The following is a 24,418-nucleotide window of genomic DNA, read 5'->3' on the forward strand; positions in this document are numbered from 1 at the left end:
TCTGAGAAACATGATGTAGATTCGGTTGCAGACCAACAGCCACCAAGTTTCCCTTTTTTCCTCTTCTTCTATTATAACATAATAATAATTTATATAATAATAATAAAATTATATATATAATAATATATATAATAATGATTTATAACATAAAAAGGTATCTGATGGTGTTTTAACAATTGAACCTAAATAGCATTTAAGCTGACATATAAAGCTTCGATTCTGAATAGCAAATTTCAATATGTTATTGCTGTCCAATATTTTTTTTTTGTTATTGCATTTTGACCCTAAACAAGCCACAGCCCCACTTTGATGTAGGGGGCTACTATCTGGAACATAATTTGTAGGGGTACTATGTAGGGAGTTGAGCAGCAAGATGTCTGTTTACATTACACTTGAACTTCTGCAAGTCAGGGAAACAGGAACCTGGAAGGGAATTCTGAAGTCTAGGGAAGAAACTATTAGAGTAGAAGGCTTTATTACATTTAGGGGTGGAATTTTGCTTCATGTCGGGTTTTTCGGGGGTATTTACATCGAGGTGATACTAGGGCTTGCAGTTTGTCGGAGCATCTACCATTGAAGTACTTGTAAAACAATCAGAGGGAAGCAACATTTCGTCGATTGAACAGCGGTTGAAAGCTAGCTGATAGTGCGGGACTGATTAGGTTGGTAACTTCCGTCTGAACCCTGTCCAGGAGTGAGAGACTAGTAGCAGATGCACCAGCCCAAATGTGGTAACAATGCTCCATACATGGGTGAACGGTAGTCTTGTACAGTACAGGATACTCTCAGGCATAAGTAACTTTCTAGCACGGTGGAGAGAGCCCACCTTCTTTGCAGCAGCCTTGGCAATGTACTCCCCGTGAACATTAAGCCGAGAAGTTTGAACGAAGTACTTTCAGGTACTGTCTCATTAGCCATGGTTGTTAGTGGTCTCTTGTAGTTATTAAAGGAAAGGAGCTTAGTCTTGGCAGCATTGAATGTGACCAACCATTTTTGTCCCCATCCCATCACAGGCCGGAGGTCTTCCTCTAGATTTTCCGCCATTACTTTGGATACGTGTTTATTCATTTTCCCCTCGTGTCTGTTATAGAGCATGGTATCGTCAGCAAATATACCTAACTCAAAGAAAATTTTATCAGGGAGATCATTTATGAATAATCAGAGTCCATATGACAAAGTGGAAGATAACCAGATATGTTAAAAGGGATGGCGGAGTGCAAGTTAGTTTCACTTAGCACTAAGATATCCAGGGAGGAGGCGAAGTGTTTGAAGTGTGTGTTTGATCATTATTTTGGATTAAGCTGCCATTTTTAAGTTTTGAGTGAGGGATGCTGAACAAAGTGGATGTGCATTAGCCGACTCCTCATCCACAGGAATGCGGCCTCGGGAATGCCCACCGGAGATGAGTGCAAGGACCCTTTCCATGCGCAACATGGCACTACGATCATTCCGATATTATACAACTGATGATAGAGCAGCCACTCTAAGCACTACCATCCTTTACTACAAATTATTTTTTAAATTATGTAACCGTGCCCAGGTAACTGATAATATGAGAATCAGCAAGAGGAATAGCACATTACTTTATTGGAGAATATTAAAAAAAAATTGTCTTCCTAAAATTTTCTTTCTTTTTTTGTAAATGTTTTAAAAAATGTGCAAAAAAATAAGAATTAAAAACTAAAATGACTTCATCACAGCGTCAGCTGGGTAAAGTTAGTTTCAAATATAACACTATTTCATAAAATTTTAAAAGTTGCACCTAAATAGCATCTAAGCTGGCATATCAAAATTTAACTTTGATTGGCAATTTTTTTTTTATTATTGTTGCACTATAATAATGCACTTTATTAGAGTTTATTTAAAAACAAGGCCGATAGCCATTAGTCGCGTGCTCTTGTGTAATGAATGAATGCATGAATGTAGGATTGACATGAAATTCTTAAAGATAAACTAAAATGACCGAAAAATGGGTTGAAATGACTTAGAATGACTTTAATGAACTTAAGGCTGAATTGAATGACCTTAAGAATGACTTCAATGCTTAAAAAATAACTGAAATCCTTCAAAAACAACTTGACTGATCTGGAGAATAACTGGAATGGCTTTGAGACTGACTGGTTGTAAAGTGGATAATCATTTTACATCCAATTAATACAGAAAAGTGATCCCCTATTTTATATCACAATAAGTACAGCATGTAGTAAGAAAAGATACTACTCTTTGATCTTGTCCAAAAGGCCAAGAAAAGCTTAAAAAGCTAAGAACAGCATCTATTAACAACAGACCTTTGATTTTAACCAAAAAGGCTAAGCACACAAGACAGACCGACAGACCGACCGACAGAACAACCGACCGACGGAGTGACTTATAGAGTCGCTTGCACGTGACTAAAAATATAGAATAAATCCAAAAATTCAGTACACAAAGTTAAGACGTTGACTCGGTTTAGTTAAATATGGAACGGGAATGACTAAACATGAAACGAAAAACAAAACCATATGGAATCACTTCCTGTTTTATCATTAAACAATTAAAAAAATAACAAACTTTTATTTTTTTACATTTCTATAAATATTTTTTAATATTTAAAATATATTCATATGGAAATATTTTATTTCAAAAAAAGTAATTTAAACTTTCATAGTTTACATTTCTATAAATAATTTTCTAAACATTTAAAATATAAAAATAATTAAAAATTTTCACAAATTTTATCATATAATTTTTGTCATAAATAAAGTATCATAAAACAAAGTAGATATTTTCAATTAAATTATAAAACTGAAATCGAAATTATTTTTTTTTGTTTCATGATAGCACAAGAAGTGTTAAGACTAAAATAACTTTTTGAAATAAATTATTTCCATACGGTTTCGTATTTCGCTTCATGTTTATTGTCTTCCGTTCCATATTTTAGTTAAACTGAGCCCACTTCCGGTGTTTTAACTTTGTGTCTGAATTTTTGGACTCAATAAAAACATATGTAGTCCCACTTGAACAACTGGTAAAATAGAAACATGTTTTAATTGTGACCGTATTTTTGTTAATTAGCAAGGGGGAATAATTCATTTTTTAAGAATATATATAAAAAAAGAGTCGTTTCCTTTACAACTAAAATTTTATTTCTTTTTTTTGTAAAAGTTTTAAAAATGTGCCAACGAATAACAATTAAAAGATAAAATGATTTCAGTGCATCCCGGGCAACGCCAAATACATACAGCTAGTTTTAAACAAAACAACCTATTTCCTGTCATAGCTGGGTACTTCAGCTAGTGTTTTCTATTTTATATTTAGCATCGGATTTTATTTACAATAATGACACGCGGTTGTTATACTGCTTTAGTAGCTCTTAGTAACGTTGCTCGATACCCAAGCGGACAAGCGTGCTGACATTTATAAAAAGTACATTTAACTTCGCTCGTAGAATTTCTGGGTTAAAACCTGCTGCAGTCGAAAGTAGTTCTATACACAATCAAACCATGCTGTTTACGATAATTGCTTGGGTGCGGTTAAGTTTATGACAAAAATTGTGCCCGAACGGGGCCTGTGGAAATTACACGGTTAATTTAAGAACCTGTTTTTAATTGATTAGCTTTACTGATATAGCTTAGTAACCTTTACTTATATGTATATCCCAATGGTTCTATTTATTTAACTGTAAATATTTAAGATTGTCCTCACTGTTTATCAAGATCCGAAGGCCACTCGAGGATAAAGGTTAATAGGTGTCAGGTGGCTGGTGACACAACATCGTGATGATCGATACTAATGGAAATTGGGTAGACTTTCATTATTTAACCCTAACCCGACGGCTCAACAAAAACAAGACCTAAAATGGAAGACTTACATAAAATCTGTTGCTAAAATTGCTGACAAAAAAAAAAAATGGTTGGATCATTCTAATACTCCAGAGAATATCTGATTCCTAATCGATGTTGCTTCAGGTTTTTATACATTTCCGTGGGTTGTTAATCAGCCAATCTGATTCTTTGTTATTTACACACCCATTGATCGTAGCACACGTTTTTCAGACAAGGGTCCACTTGAACTGTTTTTTGTTTTGTTTTGTTTCTCTTTTCTTTATGTTGGGAATTTTTAATCTGTTATAATAAGTTACTCATTTACATTTTATAATAGTGTATTTGTTTACGTATTTGTTTATTTATTAATGATGATTATTATTTTCATTATTGTTGTTATTATTATTTCTTGATTTTTTTGTGTTGTTTTCCTAAGGTAAAGTCTACTTTGTGTATACATACGTTTACTATTTCATTCCTGAAGTTTAATAAATTTTTAAATTCTTTAAAGTTTATGATAGCTAATTTCTCATTCAAACATACTCTACACGGGTCATCTGTTTTTACACCTACTTGCTTCTTGTACTATTTTCCACTCTACTATCGGCAGTCGTCCAATATCTTTGAACTCCCAGTAGTGGTTTGCCAATGTTATTTTTATTCAGCATTTATTGTTCTTGCATGTGCTTCTGTACTTCTGTGGTTGTAATATCTGCTTTTAAAAGTTACGGAGGTGATTCCTACGTAATATTGTAACCTAGTAAACGATGATTTTGGTTAGGCATTTATTTTGTAGCGAATAGAGTGCATTAGTTCTGCAGTTACAATTGTTTTTATTTCTATTAGGATTTTGTGTCATTACTATTTCTAGCAATTATATTTTTGTTCTTTATGTTATTTCAGTTATTGTTATGTTGGTCACTTTTTAAAAAAATTTTGTTATTATTTTCTTTTTTATTGTTTCATATTTAATTATTATGTGCTTTAATTATCATCGTCAAGTTTTCAAAGAAACAAAAGCACAGTTTTAGGTTGTTTTTATTAAAAGATTTTGTGTTTATATACATGTAAGCCTGACGAATTCTCACAAGAATGAAACGCAGAATATTCTATGTAACTTGATTGCCATATATATTTGCATAATTTAGTACCTAGCTCTACCTATGTATTGAGCACTGTTGAAGTAAATACTGATATATTTACGCATAAAATTATATCTTTGCATATTAATTTATGTGATTAAATGAAGTAATCATATATATATATATATATATATATATATATATATATATATATATATATATACACGTCTAAGAACTTTAGAACATTGAGAAATGATATAATTATTTCCACAGTCAAGCAACGTCGCAGCACAAGAGCCATGAAAGCCAACAAACCGGAAGTTCAAGATTCGAGTTTCGCCCTCATTCAGACTCATCAGTTGACACTTGTGGCAGAGTACTCGCCTCACGTGCAAGATATTCGGGTTTAGATTCCCGAGTTTGGATGTTTTCAACTGATGAGTCTAAATGAGGGCGAAACTCGAGTCTTGAACTTCCGGTTTGTTGGCTTTCATGGCTATTGTGAGCTGCAACGTTGCTTGACTGTGGAAAGAAATAAACAGATAAATAACATATCTGTATGTAGATATATAATTTTTAATAAAAACAACCTAAAATTGTCTAAACCAAAACTGGCTTTGAAAACTTAGAAATGATAATTAAATCACGTTATTTCCATTGCAAGCGCTCGTCTGAGCTCCAATCTCTCGCCCCCCCCCCTCGCCAATCTTTCACGAGAAACACCCGTCTGTCTGAAACTACTGTCAATAATTTTCCCCACTCTTTATCTGTGCCTAAATCCAAACGTAGATTCCATGAGCAGAGCTTCTTTCTCAGAAGTGCACGACTGTGGAACTCTCTTCCGTTTGCCTGTTTCCCACCTGACTACAACTTAGATGTCTTCAAGTCCAACATAAACAAATTCCTGACAAACCGCCCCCTTAAGTAAGACACTATCAAATCTCCAATACTAATGATTACTACAATACTATCTCATTGATTACTGTACACGCAATAACCCTTATCCCTGAGTGGCCCCTGGGCCTTGATAAGTGGTGACCCCCATGTAAAAAAAAAATAAATAAAATATATAAACCAGTCGCTAGCATAATTGACACAGATTACCAGATGGATGACCATTTGGGAATTCCAGGTGCTGTATGTGCTCTCCGCTTATCTCGGCATTTGTTTCCATTCGTCCTGTACGTACACTTCACTTGCCACTGATATTTAACAATATCGACTCAGGAGAGGCGTGGTTGGAGATTGTGCATCTTCTGTGACAAAAATTTCATGCGCAGGCACCCCTACGTGAGTATCCATATTCTGTCAAAGACTGAAGGAGCCTGTTGGTGTTTATATATATATATATATATATACATATATTAGTGATGGGATGATTCCAATATTTTTTCCGATACGATACAATTACTGATTCCGTGATAAATTCCCGATTCCAATACAATTACAGATTCCGATTCTTTATAAATCTCTAAACATTAACTATAAAGTTGTTATTTTGTTAGGATTACAGTAAAAACACATGTTAAATGTGCATATGTTTTCTCAGAACATAAAAAAAAACACACTGGGGGGGGTGATTTATAGCTTTTAGCTTTGCTGGTAGTTTAAAATGAATAAATATTTATGATTTTATTATTACTACCAGCAGCGGAAGATTTTTTTTTCAAACAAAATCAAATAACAAAAAATAAAGGAATCGTTTTTGGCATCGGAAAATAGGCACACATTTTTCCAATTCTGATAACGATTCCATGCCACCAAAAGTTCCGATTTTTCCAATTCCCGATTCCGATTAATCTTCTCAACACTAATATATATATATATATATATATATATATATTATATATATACACACACACACACAGAGTGACCCTCCCCCCCAAAAAAAAAACAAACAAAAAAAAACAGAACATTCACTTCTTTTTCTGAGCATTTTACAGTCAACGGAGAAAAAAAGGCCAAAGACCCTAATGTTTTAATGTGATGTATTGGATATAATAAACTAGTTATGACCAAAGTTTCATTTCATTCGGACAAAACACTAAGAAACGGGAGGCCTAATTAGAGTTGGGGCCCGTCTTTTTTTGTCATCATGTATATATATTATGTGTCAATTATGCTAGGAACTGGCTTAGCATAAAATCACTCACAGGTCAAACTTTTCTAAAAGGCGAAATATTTATTTTAAAAAAATTTTCTATTGGAATGCCCAAAATATATTTATTGCATAGACATTATATTTCTTTATTTTTTAACAAAAAGAAAATAAAGATGCTGTTTAAATTTGATAAAATTAATTTAATCAAGACAGAAATAATTATGTGTCAAAACTTTTTATATGAGAAAATGATAATCTGTATTATTTGAATTACACATTAAGTGTTATTTTCACAACGTTTCAGCCGATGTAATCTCCGTCCTTCTTCAGGTGTATCCTGTAGAACTCGAGTATTTTTCTGTAGAACTTGAGGATCGGCACAGAATTTCGAATGGAACACTTTATCTAATCCTCTTTGTAATGTATTTGAACTCTTCGAACAGATATTCTAAACGGCAAATTCCAAGAAACAAATTATCATGCCTGTTTTTATTATGGTGTCTGTAGAATCTATGGGTTTTATTATAAGTATGTCTAGAAATGGTATTGAATGATGGTTTTCTGTTTCATAGGTAAATTTTATAGACGGTTCGACTGTGTCTAATTTGTTTTTAATATTCTTTATGTGCATGTTTTCAAGCAGAAAAATTAAAATGTCAATATATCTGAATTATTCTGAGTTTGGAGGTAAGAGCCAGATTTTAGGAATGCTAAGAATAAGCAGGCTAGTCCTCCACTAAGAGGGTTACTCATAAAGATACTGACATTTTGTTTGTAGAAATTATTCTTGAATTGAAAATAAGTTGTGTCAGTTATAAGTATAATAATTTTAGTAAAGGTATCCTGAGGAAATGGTTGATTTTTTTAGGTGTGCATGGAGTAAATTTAAGCATTTGTTTTTGATGGGGACATTAGTATATAATAATGTTATATCTAAGCTGTGTATAGCTTTGTTTTGTACATTAATGTTTTTTATTTTGTGGAGTAAATCTCCAGCGTTCTTTATGTGGGAGGTGCTGATAGTACCCATTAGTGGCGTTAGAATATTGGCTATGACTCATGCGATCTTGTGTGTGGCACTGCCGAATATTATGGGTTGCATCGGGATGCCTGATTTGCGAGTTTTTTCTAATTTGCATATTCCTTTGGAAAACGAACGTTCATTAATTAATTATTCAGTTTTTATGATTTCTGATGAAATAGTTGGTTTCATTTAAATTTTACACTCAATTTTGTTGATGCATATTTTCTACATTTTGCATAATTGTGTAGCATTTAGCATTAAACAGTTCTAGCAGGTACACGTGAATTTATATATATATAAGTGACCTTGTTGATGCATATTTTCTATATTTTGCATAATTGTGTAGCACACGTGAATTTATATATATATATATATATAAGTGACCTTGTCTGTGTGCGTGTGTAACAGTCTATACCAAACTCCTCTCCTAATTTTTCTTCTACAGACTTTTAACTTGATATATAAGCAATTTGAATCCGAGGAACAAATTCGAATTGGTTTTTAGTCAATAAAAATAGTTGCTAATGGATTAAAATTGAAAAAAAAAAGTTGACCTTACTAGGAGTAAGTCAATAAAATCTATTAGTTCAGCACATGTGCAAAAATACATTTATAGCTTGAATTCGCTTAATTTAAACTGTCTTATGTATCTGTCAATATTTAAATGGTAGCAATCAAAGGTGCAATGCTAACTGCTTTTGTTTCGATTCTAGCTGATGGCACCCAAGTCATTTTTTTTTTATATCTTTTGAAATCACTACTATATATTAGGTACAATATAATATTCAATAGAGAATTAGCTCTGTAATAATGTATACGAAATCTGTATGAATTAAAATATCATATTTAAGTATATTTTACAACTGAGCCACGCCGGCACGGGTGTGGGTTGGACGCTACTATGTATTGGGTACAATATAATAATCAACAGAGGATTGGCTCTCTAATAATAAATACGAAATCAGCATGAATTAAAATATTACATTCAAGCATAATTTACGATCGGGCAATGCCCGCCAGGCAGCCTGCTAGTATATATATATATATATATATATATATATATATATATATATATATATGAACCTTTAAGTGAGTATTTGTTTATTTAAAAAAAGAAGTGTGATCAGCACGTCCTCATGTTTTGAATTTAATTTTCCCCATGCTTCTAAAAAGAGGATTACTTCTCTTTGCTATACATTACGCAGGAACGGGTGCCTCCCCACTGGACTGGACAATACACAATCACCATCTTCGACAAATAAACTGTGCCAAACGACACCATGGCAAGTAAGAAAAAGAAAATGTACTGTTTTTAAAAATATTCCAGATGAAAGCTTCGTTATAAGCCGTAAACAAGTTCTTGAAGAGCCGTTCCATATAAGTTAACAAATTTACCGAATTTCCATTACTTACGATTACTATGTCCAATTTCTACTTTACACTCTTTAACCCTTATCCTCGAGTGGCCTCTTGGCCTTGATAAGTGGTGATGCCTATGTAAAAAAAAAAGAAAGAAAAAAGCCGAAAATTTCAAACTTTAAATAAATATTTGTTTATTAAAAATAAAAAAAAATCCGCACGTGGTCGTTCTTTCTAACCTCATCTTTGGAATTTCATTTCCTCCGTGCTTCTAAAAATGGATTAATTCTCTTTGCTATTGTAAGGTTTATACGTACATTTTTTTTTTTTTTCAGTTCTATTTTTATACGGTAAAATCCAATTGGTCCATTTAAATGCTCCAACTAACAAAAATAGTCATGATAAATTCAGGATAATTGGAGAAATCCTTCATGACTGATACATTTTTTTTATTTTTGTTACTAACCAGAGTGCCCCTTTTTGGGGAACTGGTTTCTCTCCCAAATAAAAAATCGACCTTGTGTTCTAACTCTGCCCTCGTGGGGAGGCAAATAAAAAAAAATGCAGGATAATTGGACGTTAAAAAGGTGAAAGCTGTTATATTTCTAAGAGTGGAAATTAAAAAACTCTAAAACACAGTAAGCTCTTTTTTTATTTTTATTTTTTATTTATTTTATTTCTTTATTTTTTTAAATTTTTTATGTATTTTTTATTTATTTATATTTTATTTTTATTTATTTTTATTTATTTTTTATTATTTATTTTTTTATCTTTTATTTATTATTTATTTTTTATTTATTTATTTATTTTTTTTGCTTATTGTTCCAGCCTCTATTAAAAAAAAAAATGGATTTTACCATGTAAAAGAACTTTTTCTACTGACTTTATAATACCAAAAAAAAAAAAAAAAAAAAAAAAAAAAAGGAATTTATCACCCCCAAAGATTCTACATTTGCTCAGGAACTTTGCCTTTCATTCTGGATACTGGATTCAACAAAATTGAATTTTACCTTCAATGTTGGAATCTTTAACCAGTTTAGAACATAAAAACAACATTCATTTCTATTCTCAGGGCAGCACTCAAATCGGATGCCTGAATTACATATCCTTTTTATTATTCAATCTTCCTGTTATCCTTTTCTATGTTTCTTTGAAAGATTTTTAATCTTTAATCCAATGTATGTGCTAAATAGCAAAATTTTATCTATCCATAATAAATATTTTGCTAATGACTTTTACCTGAGGAGATGAGCCTTACATCGAAAATCCATGGATTAAAGAAAGAAATTTAAATGTTGTGTATTCCTTGTTTATATAATAAATTTTAGTTTTGAAAATTTTATACTGAAAAAAAAAAATTTAAATATAAAATCTACACTTTTTAATTTGCTCTATCTTGTATATTGAGCAATTTTATTTGGCTGGGATTGTTTTATATAAAAATATTCCCCCAAACAATATTTTGTAAGACTGTGAACCACACGGTTTGAATTTCGCAATAGGCTATCTGGACAATATTCTTATGCGTAGTCCAAATGTTGAACAACATAGAGATCATGTATTTCAAGTGTTTGACAGAATAAAAGAATACGGCTTCACATTGAAGAATGCAAAATTTTTTTTGGAACGAATCAAATACCTGGGTCATATAATAGATAAGGACGGGAGGAAACCCAACCAATCCTGAAGGTCCACAGCTATAAAACACATGCTAGAACCTCATAATGTAACTACACTGCAGAATTTTTTAGGGCTCGCAAACTATTATCAAACGTTCATTAAGAACATGCATGAATTGTGTGCGCTATTGAATGTACTATTAAAAAATGACAAAAAAAAAAAATGAGATTGGACGCCTGAGTGCCAGGCAGCATTTAAGAAATTAAAACATAACATGTATTAACGTCAGATTTATCCCGGACTCATTTCAATCCGAAACAAGAGATTATTGTGGGATCGGGGCATGCATTCTACACAAGATGCCTGATGGGTCCACTAAGCCGATCGCCCATGCGTCAAGAACTTTACTGCCTGCCGAGAAGAATTACTCCCAAATCGAAAAGGAAGCACTGGGGATCATATTTGGGGGTACAAAATTCCACCGATTTTTACACGGTCATAAATTTAAATTACAAACTGACCATAAGCCGCTTATAACCATCTTTGGCTCTAAAAATGGTCTGCCAACTTGCACAGCCAACAGACTGCAAAGATGGGGAACCATTCTACTGTATTACGATTTCAGTATGGAGTTTCTTACATCTGCGAAATTAACTCATGCAGACGGATTGTCGCGATTAATCCTGAAATCAAGAGAACCACTGGAAGACACAGTAATAGCGTCACTACAAAGTGAACAGGACTATACACAAAATACTATGTAATACGATCAAGGAAGTACCAGTGAGTTTGGAAGATATAATAAGGGAGGCTGAAGAAGATAGTTTCTTCAAAGTGGCACTTTTTTGGGGTGAAAATTGATTTAAAAAAATACTACTTTAGTAGCTCCTGTATTCTTTATGATAAATACATATTATCTTTATACACTTTACATTACGTGTGGTTTCTTTCATTTGTGACCCCTAGCAAGGGTCTACAACAGAAACAAATGCCAATAATAGCACATATGATTCATTCGAAATGAAATGAATGTTGCTCCTCCTCTTCTTCCTTCCCTCCTCCAGAAAAACAACAGCAACATCATCATCATCAGTTTTACCTGCATTTAGAAATGGACTTCTAAACTCTGGTCAGGTCTTTATTTATTCCTCTTTCTGTCAAGTTCATCCTTCTCACTTCCTCCAACGTTCTTCTTGACCTTTCTTTACCAACTGACCCTGCTACCTCAACTGTTCTACATCTACTAACTCAAGTACTCTCGTCCATTCTTTCACCACCACCACCACCATCATCATAAATTGATTTAAAAACGAAGCTAATTTATCTCTTTTTTTTTTTTATCTCAAGTTCATTATTTTCTTCCATATTTTACTTGACCTTCTATCAATCAACCATGTTAAATCAACTGTACAACATCTACTAAGCCAAGCAATCTCGTCTATACTTTCAATGCGATCAAAGCAAAGAAGTCTCCTTATACTGTCCATATTTAAACTTCCTCTGATGTCATCAGATCTAAGCTTGGCAGGGAAAAGCCAAGTAAACATAGGAGGAAATAATAAGGAATGATTTAAAAGAACAAGGGTTAAATAAAGACCTGGTCAGAAATAGGTTCGTTTGAGAGTCAATTTCTAAAAGCCGACCAACCCATGCCAGTATAAAATAAAGATTCCAATTCTGTATAGATTACTGAGTTTGACAAGACGCACCTGAAGAAGGTCGGTGGTTATACCGACCGAAACGTTGTGAGAATAACATCCAAAATGAGAATAGTAGTCTGAATAAATTACAAAAAATAAATCAAGATTTTTTTCAAACATTTGTTTTTTGGATTGTTTTTTGCTTTCATGAATTTTTTTTTTCATGAATTTTTTTTTTCATGAATTTTTTTTTCATGAATTTTTGTTTTCATAATTTTTTTTTCATAATTTTTTTTTATGAATTTTTTTTTCATAATTTTTTTTTTCATAATTTTTTTCATGAATTTTTTTTCATGAATTTTTTTTTTCATAAATTTTTTTTTCATGAATTTTTGTTTTCATATTTTTTTTTTCATGAATTTTTTTTTCATAATTTTGTTTTTCATAATTTTTTTTCATTAATTTTTTTTTCATGAATTCCGTAAATGATTTCAATTGCATTCACTATCTCACTTGACCAGATGTAGAACACATTCAAGGAATGGTCTCCTGCTAATCGTCTAAGTTTGGCTAAATCAACAGCATCCTGTTGTTTGATTTTATTTTAGCAAGTATGGGTTTGCCCATATTTACTTGCTTTCCAATGAGGACAAAGTTAAACACAAGATTGTTTTTTTATGTAGGGGTATTCCAGCTTTCTTAAAACCGGTACTCTGGATTAGAAAAAAAAATCGCCCCAGTCAAGAAGGACATTCCAACCGAGGACAGAAAAGATGCTATGCTCTGATCCCAGACCAAAAGCCATGTATGGATTTATGTTTTATAAAATATCAAGGTTTATATATACACACATATATATATATATATATATATATATATATATATATATATATATATATATATATATATATATGTCATCAATATACAGTCCTGTTTCGTTGTATCACAACTCATCAATGCCGCTAGACTAGCATCTCTCCCAAGCCAAAGATTGAACCTAGAACCGTCGTGTTGACAGTCGGCAGTTCTTCCACTCGACCACAGAAGGGATGCCCGCAAATAACTCGTCGGAATATCTATTTAAATAGACATCCACCACCACTCTTACAGTGCTCAAACCGCCTGTTTGTAAACAAAAAAAACAACGAGCTTCGCATTTTTAGCCAATTAAGTAGCGGGTGATTATATATATATATATATATATATATATATATATATATATATAGTGAATAGCAAAAGTATTTATTGCATTGTTTTTTTTTTCATATTTCTAAAAAAATATCCAGTTAATGTGAATGAAATTTACACTCAATCTTTAACAAATATTATCTTAAAATAGAACAGAAATGAAGACATACTTAGTTAACAAATATTTATTAACAAAAAATCATATTCAAAAATATTCAACACGTTTACTAATATTTAGTTGTATATCCTCTGTTCTGCCTCCAAACGCTTTTTGTGATTGCCTACTATTATCTTAAAGCACTTGCTAGTAGTTTCATCCATTTTTCTTTGCAAAGTTTCTTCAATTCCTTGATATTCTTGACATCTCTTGCTAGCACCCTTAACTTCAAATTTCAAAAATTTCCGATAGGATTTAGGTTGGGTGACTGGCTAGGTCAATGTAGAACACTAATCCCTTTATCCTTAAATCATTTCATAGTATTTTTAGCCTTGTTCTTGGAATCATTGTTTTGCTGGAAGATAAAGTCACGATCCAATACTATATCTATCACTTGTAAGAAATTCTGCAGAGATAAGCAAGCTTTTTATTGGATGGTTTCTCCACTCACGGATTTATTTTAACCAATCAAATTGCATGTTATAACTAACTGCCGAGAATGTTCTTTGGTGCCAAATTCCCTTTTCAGATTAGAATCTGAGAAGATGCAGCATTGGACACATATGGATTCTCACTCGAATCGAGGCAGCGGAAATTATTTGTTGCTTCGAGACGTTTTAATGCCCAAATGTGGAGCGGAACATTATCATTGCAATTACCAATGCCCTTAAGTAGGGCGAATTTATATTTTCACGTTTGTGCTACAATTTAATGCCTGTCAAAACGAAATTAAGGTCTACGGTTTGACCTGCCTTGTCTGCCATTGGACTGATTCTACAAGGACTCCTCGTGTATGCCCAGCTAGCAGCATCCAACTAGGAAGATGCCTCTACATCTCCAACCTGCGCATTTCTTCGTCAGCGGGAATTTCAACCCAGCCTTTATCGAAGATGAACTATTATTCCCTTCGGGAATGTTACCAGCCCAAAATGGCAGATAGCTGAAAGTGACACATCTTTTGTAACATGGACCTTTTTTTACTTTAATAAAATTTGCGTTGAAGTTTTATGGTGATCTTGTTGTAATTTCTGTTTGGTTTTCTTCCATTCTGCCAGGGGCAAAAACCTTGTGAGAGAAATCTCACACTCTTGAGCAGATGTGTTGACAAAATCTTATTTTACTGCATTCAGTTTCTTTTCTATGATTTCCATTCCTCCAACTCAAAAAAGCAGCTCCAAAACATTACACTTCCACCTCTAAATTTTACAGTGGGAATGGTATTAGTTTAAATTCTGTGCTTTTTTTTCCTTCATAAACGAGTGCGAATATTTCTTCTGAAAAGCTCAATATTTGTTTCAACTGACCAAATAACCTTCTTATAGAAGTCATCCGATTCACATTGATATTTATAAACAAATTTCAAACGATCTTTCACATGTCTAGAACTCAACAATGGAGACTTTCTCGCTGATCTAGAATACAGGCCTGTGCGATTCACTGATCTTTTTATTACATCCTTGCTTACTTCAATACTGACTTTCTGCAAATCTTTCTGAATTTCTAAAAAAAGTCAGAAATGGTTCTTTCTTCACGTTACGAGCAATGTAACATTACGAGCAATGTAACGTTACAAGCAATGTAACGTTACGAGCAATGTAATGAACAGTAACATCATTTAATTTACATGGTTGAGCACTTCCTAGAAGATTTTTAGTATTACCACCCGTTGTTTTCCACATTCTCACGACAGCCCCAACTGTACTCACCATCAAATTTAGTTCTGAAGCTATTTTCCTGTACTCCTTTTCATCTTTATGCCTAGCTATGATTTCCTGGCACATATCATTAGTCAATTCTTTTGTTTTAATGATTTTAAAACAATAATGAAAGCGGTAATCTGTGCAGTGTCTGAGAGCTGTTATTAACTGACCTATAAGGAGCCGGAACCCTTGGAGTGCCTTCTGGTTGGTAGCAAGATATATTGTATATTGACAGCACCCTCCAAATGCAAATCTAGACGGTCCAATGCTTGAGGGCATAGCTCCATGAAGTTTCCGGCCATGGTTATGATCTTGGTGAGGTTTCAAGTGAGGGCCACATCATGCCACCTCACATCTTTGAAGTCGGCTAGAAAGTCAATACCTAAGTATACTTGGATGTGCTGAAGTGTGTGGTGATCTCCTGGTGCAATCAGATGGCTGCTGGCACATCTTGGGTGTGACAGCAGAACTTGGTGCTGGCCTATAAGTTCAGAGAGAACTAGGCTTGGCTTCAGAAGGAGTGCTCTTCTCTCACTGGCCTCCCCTCCTCCCCCGACTTGAATCCGCTGGACTACTTCGTTTGGTTATACGTCAAGAACATCACTAACATGACCTCCAACAATACCAAAGCCAGCCTGATTGCCATCATCTGCTGAGTATTCGCCAAGTTCTTGCCAGTGCTTGTGGAAAAGGCATGCTCTCAGTTCCGGACCTGCATCGAGGCAGTGATTGAGACTGAAGGCGGCTACATTGAATAGATGTCATCTCTACTTAGAACTGCATGCCTGTGGAATTGTCTTCCGTTTTCCTGCTTTCCAGCTGTCTATAATATGGTTGTCTTCAAGTCCAACGTGAACAAGTTTCTGATGAGCCGTTCCACTTAGGTTAACAAATTTACCGAACTTCCATTACTATCGATTACTATATTGTCCTTTTGACTAGTCTACACTCTTTAACCCTTATCCTTGAGTGGCCTATCGGCCTTGATAAGTGGTGACGTCTATGTAAAAAAAAAAAAAAAAAAAAAAAAAAACTACATAATCAAGTTACTTGAATTAATTTTTTCAATAAATGTTTTAAAATAAAATGTAGTTTTTTTTTTTTAGGACGATATTTTTATTGTTCCACCCTGTATTTGCATACGATTAGACAAATGCTAAAAGCATTATAACTTAACCTTGTATCTATATATAAATAAAAATGTAAATGTATGTTTGTTACTAACCGTTAATCTCAATAATCACTGGACTGATTGCTTCGACATTTTGGTATAGTATTTTCATCATACCCATGCATGTTTTTATATGTTTCTTTTTAATTATAACGTTATACTTAAGTTCAAGTAAAAAAAAACAAACAAAAAACAAAAAGGCCAGTTGTCAATTTGGTCTCATTTCCTTTTCCGGTACGCTTGATCTGACTTTTTGATCACCCGTCTGGTCGGCCATATTAGATAGTCATCGTTAGTTATTTAGACGAGACATACACATTTAAATCGTGATTTTCTCTAGTTCAGATAGATGCAGTAAATAAAAATTTAACTCGAAATGACTCCTAATGTACTAATGTATAACATAAGAAACAGAAAAGAAACATTTATAATGCGTACACAGCTTACGCACTCAATGGATTTTACCTGTAAAAGATGCCGAAAGATTAAAAGTGGATTGTTTATAAAAGATGTCGAAAGATTGTTTATAAAAGATACCGAAAAATTGAAATTGGATTATTTATAAAAGATATCGGTACTTGAACAGTTTAATCAAGACATGAAAAAATGAAAATATCGAAAAAAGTTTAAATTGTATGTATCCGTTATTGGACGAAGTTCTCTGAAAAAAAATTTCACTTAATTTCATCAAGTAGTTTGTTTTTATTTTTTACAGCAAAAAAACAATTTGCTATGATACCGAGCAAAATGTTCGATTTTTAGGAAGAAAAGCTAGTATTAGAGATGGGGAGGAGGGGTGTCAGCGCTTTAACTGGAGTTATCTCCCTTTGGTATTTCTAAAATTCAAACAAATTTTTTATTTTAAATCCAAAATGGCCGCCTTCAACGCGTTCTCATAAAAACATGTTTTTCCGCTGTAAAAAACAAAAAAACAAAACAAAAAAAAAAACTACTTGATGAAATTAAGTGAATTTTTTTTCGAACTTCCCATAACGGATACATACAATTTAAACTTTTTTCGATATTTTCATTTTTTAATGTATTGACTAAACTGTGCAAGTACCAAGATATCAAAAGATTAAAATTGTATTATTCATAAAAAAATGCCAAAAGTAACAAAAAAATATGAAAATCAAAATTCAGAAGAAACATTACGACAATAAAGGAAAATTTTAATAAAAATATATTTTACAGTTTTTTATGAAGTGATCGTTTTTTTTTTTTTACTTTTATTTCTGCATTTCTAAATTATTTTTTATAAAATTTAGAAAAATTTTATATAAAATAATTTAGAAATGCAGAAATAAAATTATACAATTTTGAAAAATAGAAAATTTAAAAATGTTCGCTTGATACAAAACTATAAAATATATTTTTTATTAAAAATGAATTTGCAGGATGAAATTAGGATTTGCATTTATAAATTACGTTTCATAGATGGAAAACTAGAAATTATAAAAAAAGCAATTATTTTACGGAAAATTTTATGAAATAACTTTTTAAGAAAACATTTATAAATCATATAAAAAATAGAAAAATGAAATAGAAGATGGCGAAAAAAAAAAACAGACAATTTTTTAATATCGGAACTCTCCTGAATTGAAGATAACAAAAGATATTTTTTATAGATTTTGGATTTAAATGGGAAACATGAAATTTAATAAAAAAATAAAATAAATTAATAAAAATAATAACAAAAGAAAACAAAAATTAAAAACTTACAAATTGGATCAAACATCGTCACTGATATTTTTCCCCAACAGAAACAGAAAAGAAACGGTCTCAAACTAAAACTACAAAATGTCCGCCTGATACAGGATTTCCTTTTTCTCTCCAGCAAGAGGAGTGTACAGTGAAATAGATTGTTTCATCCCATCAAAGATAACATGTGAATTTTCAATTGCATCCATTGGCATACAAACACGTACAAAAATATCACGGACGTATACAACATGTTCCGGATCTCCTTTCGAAAATTTGTATTCAATTTTTTTAAAAAGAAACTTCTCATTATTAAATAATAAGCATCAAATAATAAAACAAGTTATAATTGCCATTTTAGATGTTCAAACGAATGCATCTTTTTTACAGCAACTTAGAAAGCAAACTAATTTTTAATCTTATTTTAATACTAGCAGACAGGCCGACCGGCGTTGCCCGATCATAAAATACGCAAAAATATTATATTTTAATTCACACAGAAACTGAGACATGTGCATGCGAGCGTTATGTTTTTTTCTATGCAGTTCACTTCTTGTAAGTAAAAACATACTCGAGCTGAGATCAGAACCGAAACCTACAGACAGTGAGTCAAGTAAGATAACAATTAGGCCAGCTTGCCACGATTTTAAAAAAGTGTTTTCAAACCTACTTATTCTTAACATAAATAATCTACCATGTGAAACATTCACGCATGCGCATTCGTGAAACAGTTGACAAACAGATAAAAATCCGATTACGCCCCAAGTACCAATTTTTAAATTTTGACCCTTTAGAAGCCCTTTTTTCCAGATGAAATCCAATTAAAAAGTTTTCCACATGTCTGAATACCCTATATACCAAATTTCAAATCTGTAGATAAAAAATTCGTTGCGTATATAGGTTAAGAAATATCCTCGCACACACAAACGCATTCTCACTTTTATAGATATATTAGCAGGCCGCCCGGCGTTGTCCAGTCGTAAAATACGCATAGATATTATATTTTAATTAATGCAGGATTCTTATATATTATAAGCAGAAATACTGAGATATGTGCATGCGAGTATTATGTTTTTTCTTTCTAAACAGTTCGCTTCTTGTAAGTAAGTAAAAAAATATACGGGACCTGAGATCGAAACCAAAACCTAAAGACAGTGAGTCAGATACGATAACGATTAGGCCACCTTGACATAATCCCTAAAATGTGTTTTCAAAAGAACTTATACTTAACATATAGAAGCTGTCAGGTTTCAGTTGAAACATATAAAAATCCGACCCCCCCCACATGTAACAATTTTTCAATTTTGACGCCGTAAAAGCCCTTTTTTCCGGATGAAAACCGATTAAAAAGTTTTTCATAGGTCTGAATACCCTTTATACACAATTTCAAGTCTGTAACTTAAAAATATCCGGTGAGTATATACGTTTCCCTGGAAAACATCAATTCGGTAGGGGCCCGGAGCAATTTACATGAAAATTACAGACGACAGTTCTAAAAGCTTACCTAAAAATTACACAAGTCGATTTTAAAAAACAAAGATTTTGGCTGAAAGTTTAGTATGTAATTGATACACAACTTATTTTTCCAATCAAACTAGCTGTACCAGTTCGGCGTTGCCCGGGATCCATTATTTTCAAATTTGTTCTGTAAGAATTTCTATGTTCTATGACCACACATTTTTTTAGCTTCAGTACAAGTGAATCTGATTCTAATAAAAGAATGAAACAAAACGTCAGTGAAACAACAAGAAAAATTTATAAAGGAAAGAACGAGAAAACTTTTAAGGTAAATCTTGAAGCAAAAATAAAATCAAGTGAAAAAAATTAACGACTACTAAAAGAATAAAAATTATTTTCCATAGCTGATTTTTCTTCCAAGGTGATTATTTAAGAATTTCTACATCAGTGGCGTTGAAACGGTTTGAATAACAGAGCAGTGACCCCGGGCGTCCAAATTAAGAAAAAAAAAAATTAAGCAAGAAAAATTAACCACTACTAAAAGATTAAGAATTATTCTACATAGCTGATTTCAATATCATTGTTATATCAGTTGAGAGAGAGAGAGAGAGAGAGAGAGAGAGAACTTCAAATACTCATGTGTTTGGAAAGTCATAATTATATTCAACCGTTAATGTTTTATTTATTTATTTTACAAGAGTATGACCACTTATCAAGGCCTGAAGGCCACTCGAGGATAAGAGTTAATGAGTGCACACAAGCCACCGGGACAACAGTGTAGTAACTGTTAGTGGTGAAAATGGGGTATAATATGATTATTTAAGGGGACAAATCAACAAAGCTCGTTTACATTGGACTTGAAGACGACCATATTGTAGTCAGTTGGAAAGCAGGCCAGTGGAAGAGAGTTCCATAGGCAAGTTGTCCTAAAAAAGAAATTTTGTTCACGCAATTTGCATTTTGATTTTGATACGGATAAAGAGCGGGAGAAACTGGTTAACATGCTGACCTGTGTTGGACGGCTTTTAGAAATTGACTTCAAAACTTATCTATCTTTGGCCTGAGCTTTATTTATATACCTCTTTTTTTCAAGCCCATTTTTTATATAACCTCCTCCCACGTTTTTCTTGTCCTTCTCCTGAGCATTAATCCTGTTACATCAACTAATCCCAAACTTTCATCCATTCTTTCAATGTGACCATATCATCAGAGTCTCCTGTTCTGCATACATCTCCTTGTAGTGTCCAGATAGATTTAATCTCCTTTTGAGATCATCAGATCGAAGTATGTCTTTAAGACTCACATTACACACCATATATCGTTCTCTTATTATTTGTTTCCATGCAACGTATGTCTTCAACCCTCACTAGCTAGTATCACTTCCATACACCATCACATTATGTATAGACTCTTTCTTTGGTCGCCAGTTGTAACACTCTGCTGGTTAGAAAAGGCAGAATTTCTCCAAACTTACTGTAATGTTGTCTAGGAACCAACACGTTGTATGCCTCAGTTGCAAAGGAGACAAACAGTAGAAAACAACTTCAGCTCGCTTTTTCTTTGTAACAACGACATTTATTTCCTCATTGACGTCACCCACGTGATCTACAACGTTCTCCACGTCTCTCACGTGATCTTGAACGTTATCTCGTTCTATGCTCCATGTCTCTTAAGTGATCATTCTCTTTCTCTTTTTTATATAGTCTTTTTTTCTCTTTACCGGTGATGTCATTTCGCATGCATTTATATCCGCGCATCCATGCCATGTTACATTACTCAATTCTCTCCTAACTCTTGCAATCGAAACTTCTCGTCATCCAAATATACTTTATCCACATCTGACTTCTCATCCATCTTGATTATCTTTTGCTTCCTATACACATAAACTCGTTATCCTATTTTAATCTACCAGTAACTGCATTTCTTGAGGACCCAATGCTTACAAGTGCCACAAAATATTGAATTCTTCTGATTCCCGATTCCGATTAAAAAAAAAAAATCTGTCTGTGGGTCATTTCAAAAGATTGAATTCTCAGTCTAAAAGGATTTATCCTTCATTGACGAAACATCCACACACAGATGGGCAGGGCAGGTAGCCAGACGACATGACAACAGATGGTCCATCAGGACAGCGGAATGGACACCTCGTGAACATAAGAGAACAAAGGGAAGACCAAGAACGAGATGGAGGGACGACCTGATACAACACATGGATCCCACGTGGCAGCGGATAGCTTGGGACAAAGTCCAGGAAGGAGTTCCTCATTGAGTGATGAAACCTTTATTGATTGATTTATTGATTGATTTATTGATTGATTTATTGATTGATTTATTGACAGAGGACAAGAAAGCTAAAGTGCGGCATCAGAATACATACTGAAGTCCCCCATCCTCTTGCTCAAAATTCTAAGAATAATAATGAATTCTGTGTCCTGTTATTAAAAGAAATCGTGTTAGCAGGCAATATTATCCGTTTTATTTCAACAAATATGTCAGCCTTTAACCCCCTCCCTGAACCACATAAAAGTATTTGAGAGGAAAAAGTACTTGAGTTTGTTTTTTTTTGCTTTGTTTTTTTTTTGTGTGTGTATTAAATGATTGTTTTGTTTTTATTTTCATATGATTTTATAAATGTTACACACACACACACACACACACACACACACACATTTAAAGTTAAATATTTCGGAGTGTCCGAAGTTAAAAAAAAAAAAAAAAAAAAAAAAAAGGAACGCTCACGAGAAGAGGAAAAGCGTAAGAGTCATTTAAATCAAACAAAAAGGCTAACTATTCTCGAGACATCTTCTAACCAAAACAGGAATGGGATGTTGGCTTATTGTCTGAGTTTGTAGCGTTGGGATGATTATCGGAATTGGAAACTGGAAAAATCAGATCTTTTGGGGTATCGGAATCGAAAAAAATTTGTGACTATTTTCTGATGCAAAAACCAATTCTTTTATATGTGTTGTTTTTAGACTTAATTTACCAAAATTTAATTTTTTATTCTGTTTCGACGAGGGTGAAAAAAGCGTCCATATTGCAATCAACGAATTGGTGTACAAGAGCAGACAACCCTAATGAAACTAATCATTGATTACTTCCCCCTTATTATGTTCTCTAGAAAAACACAGCCTCGTCTGTCACTTATCGGTAAAAAATAGCAAAACTACTTCATCAATTTTTGTAGTTTTTTGGAATATAAGACTTCATTCTGTGACAAATAGATACAATAAAAAGGTATTTCTTCGTTTTTGTTTATCACTATAAGTGCCAATCTGAATAAGCACCCTTTTTTTTAGTAATGAATCACCACTTAACACATCAATAAGTCCAAAACCTGACATAAATGGTGCCACTAATCAAAATCCATATGATTTTTATAAAGTACTAACCTTCAAATGTACCAAAATTTGAGGCTAATCGGATTATTAGTTGTACAACTATGAATAATTTCCAGGTTTGTATTTTGCTAAAACGACTGATAATTTTTTAAACTAATACGTTACTACTTATCAACGCCAAAAACCACTCGAGGCTAAAGGTAATGAGATTGTTAGTTGGATGATGTCAAATACTATAATAGAATTGGAGACGAGGGATACAATGGAGAAAATCTAATAACATAAGTGGACGGTGTGACAGGTATTTGTTAAAGTTGGACTTGAAAAGACTATGTTGTAGTCAGTTGGGAAGCAGCCTTCCGATATTGTGTTCCACAGAAGGGAAATTTGGTTTGGTTCTAGGTATACAAAAGAAAGGCAGGAAAGTTTTCACAGTGGTTGTAGCAAGACAAGTTTTTCTGTAAATGTTTTTGCAAGAAGTGAGAGATGTGATTTAGAGTCCAGACAAACACCCACCATGAAGCATAAAGTAGTGAAAGACCTGAAACTTGAATTTTTGTGAGAAAAGGGATTTAGAGAAGAGAAGAGAAAGATCATACTCACTAGATTGCGAAATAAATTTTGTATTCTTTCAAAGCAAGAAAAAGTACTCGAAGTGTTAAATATTGGACTCCTGGAAAGCGCTGGTTGATCCAATTAAAGCGAGAGATGGCGTTGGGGATGTTGCAAATGTCGTTATTAAGACGGAATACATCAAATAAAAAGAATGTTAGAATATTTTTCTTTTGATTATATGTTCTTATAAAAATCTAAAAAAATTGAATTTTTGGTCAGAAAATTGAAAATTTTTTTGTTTTAAAATCTGTTAAAGAAATAATTTTAACATGAGGTTTTTTCCAATCTATTCTCTTAATAATGAATAAAAATTTTCACAGTATTATTCATATTTTTGTAGATATCTTTAGTTTTCGATATCGGGACTTAATAAACATAACAAACGTTTAACCTCGACGGTGAACTTATGATGAATGTTTTAACTTCATTATTTTTCTTTTTAATTCATTAAATTTCAT

At 32.8% G+C, this 24,418-nt stretch overlaps 1 protein-coding gene across 7 annotated transcripts in view; it reads right to left on the reverse strand.

The window, feature by feature from the left end:
- LOC145249489 (uncharacterized) overlaps positions 1 to 24,418 on the reverse strand; it is a 245,276-nt gene that overhangs the window by 96,401 nt on the left and 124,457 nt on the right. For 4 of the 7 annotated variants that reach the window (XM_080111095.1, XM_080111097.1, XM_080111098.1 and 1 more), the window contains exon 1: positions 18,568 to 18,706. The exons of the other annotated variants lie outside the window; for them this stretch is intronic. The gene's annotated coding sequence lies outside the window, so the exon portion shown is untranslated. Of the gene's footprint in view, positions 1 to 18,567; positions 18,707 to 24,418 lie in introns of those variants that run through there. 7 annotated transcript variants of the gene reach the window in all.

This window comes from Euprymna scolopes, chromosome 28, assembly GCF_053919585.1.
Source record: "Euprymna scolopes isolate OS-2025 chromosome 28, ASM5391958v1, whole genome shotgun sequence".
In the NCBI taxonomy this organism is placed as follows: Eukaryota; Metazoa; Mollusca; class Cephalopoda; order Sepiida; family Sepiolidae; genus Euprymna; species Euprymna scolopes.